This window comes from Vigna radiata, chromosome 7 (assembly GCF_000741045.1).
Source record: "Vigna radiata var. radiata cultivar VC1973A chromosome 7, Vradiata_ver6, whole genome shotgun sequence".
In the NCBI taxonomy this organism is placed as follows: domain Eukaryota; kingdom Viridiplantae; phylum Streptophyta; class Magnoliopsida; order Fabales; family Fabaceae; genus Vigna; species Vigna radiata.
Window position 1 is genome coordinate 12388 of NC_028357.1, and position 2090 is coordinate 14477.

Here is a 2090-nt window from a genome sequence, read left to right on the forward strand (position 1 = left end):
ATTATGCATTCTAGATCCAAGCATATAGAAATTAGGCATCACTTCATTAGAGATCATGTCCAAAAAGGTGATTGTGAAATGGAATTCATAGACTCTAAGCATCAATTGGCGGACATTTTCACCAAAGCATTGCCTAAGGATAGATTCTTTGAACTTAGAAGAGATCTAGGCATATTAGAAATCGTAAAATAGGCATGTCTTGGCTTAATATTGAAATTCTCGTTGTTTATCGCATTTAATCTGTGTGTAAATCGATTAAAAACACTGACCATGCTTTTACGAATGATTTAATTGATTAATCCAAGTATTAATCGATTAATTAATCGATTAAAGCCCACTTTAATCGATTAAAAGCGCTCCTGACAGTTTTTTTTAATTCTGCGCTGCATTGATGAATATAGTCGTTGCCAACGGCTCTAAACGGCTATAAATGGCCATATTTTCCAAAATATGAACGTTGGGGAGCTTTCTTGACCCTATTTATACCCCACTTATCCCCACTTTCCATATTTAAACCACTTTAAAGGATATCTCTCTTGCTTTCTTCTTTCATTCATCCTAATCCTTGCCTTCCATCAACTCCAAATGGTTGAACCCTCAAGAAGAAGGAGAAGAAGAACTAGCGAAGTTTCGGAAAATAATGTCCGAAGAAGAGATGCTACCGTGGAAGGATGGCTCTCCGATGATCAAGATCAACAATCCTTCTCACAATTTTCGAAGGAGAGAAAGCTAGTCAAGCAAAAGTTCATTGATCTTGCTTGGTATATCTCTCACAACTTTTCTTTTCCAAATCTTATTATTGAGCAAGGAGTTCAACACATCATGGAACTCCGTGGAAGGTACTATCCCGATCTTGTTCGGGTATTTTATTTCAATTTAAAGGTTCGTGATGGAATCTTTTCAACAAGGGTCAAAGGGGTGGACATTGTTTTGGACAATGATGTCTGGACCAATGTGGCAAAGGTTCATGTGCTAGAAAATTCACAAATGGTTCCAAGTGATTTTGCAAATTTCAACAAAATCATGGTATTTCAATCCTTTCTCCGCAATCCTTGCCAACGCAACNCCCGTCTCTATCTTGCTGGAGGTCTCAAGATGGAAGAGCGCCTCTTGCACTACCTCATTGTTTGGCTCCTCTGTCCTAGGGGATCTAATAATGCTCAATGCTCTGAGACGGATCTCATCATCATGTATGGGATACTTCAAAGCATCCCTCTCAACTAGCCTCATCTGTTCCAAACCATTATGTTCAAGGCGAAAAGGTTAGATGCTGCGCCACTTCCCTATCCTCTCCTTATCTCTCAGATATGTGTGTATAAAGGGGTAGACATCTCCAATGAGCACTATGAGACTGTGCTCCCGACCCACAGGATTGGGGAAAATTCCCTAAGACAAATGGGATTCCTTAAGCAAGGGGACTCCTTTTTTCATCCTGATGATGTTGCTGGCGTTCAAGAAGACGAAGAAGACGAAGATGCAGATAACCTCATGCCTGACCCCACAAATGTTGCTGGCTCCTCTGAAATAAATGAAGAATATAGTCTAGAGAGTCTATCTGGACAAATGTCTGAGATGGCTCGCCTTCAGCATGAAATGATGAATATTCAAAACACTCGCCATGAGGAAATTTGTACCCATCTCCGGAACCTCGACACTAGGATTTCAGGACTAGAACAACACTTTAATAGTGATGAAAGTGATGAATTCTAGAGTGTTTTGTTGCTTATCCTTATGAATGTATGCTTGCCTTTTCTTAAATTTAATAAAATGTTGATGTTCTTGTTTTATTTATGCATACTTTCTTTTCATTAAGGGGGAGACATCTATATAATTTTTTTTTCTAATGATCAAAAAAAGGGGAGAATATTGTTTAAAGAGATCCTTTATTTTCTAATGCTCTCTTCCTCTATGAGTTGTTTTCTTTTTCAGATTATTAAAAAGCTTTAAGCTTTAAACTTGGAGATAGTTTTTGATCATCATCAAAAAGGGGGAGAATGTTAGCAAAATTAAAAGATGAAGTTTTGATGATGAACAGATTTGCACAAGACAAAATTCACAAAGAAGGATTGAAGATCTCCGCATTTTATAAA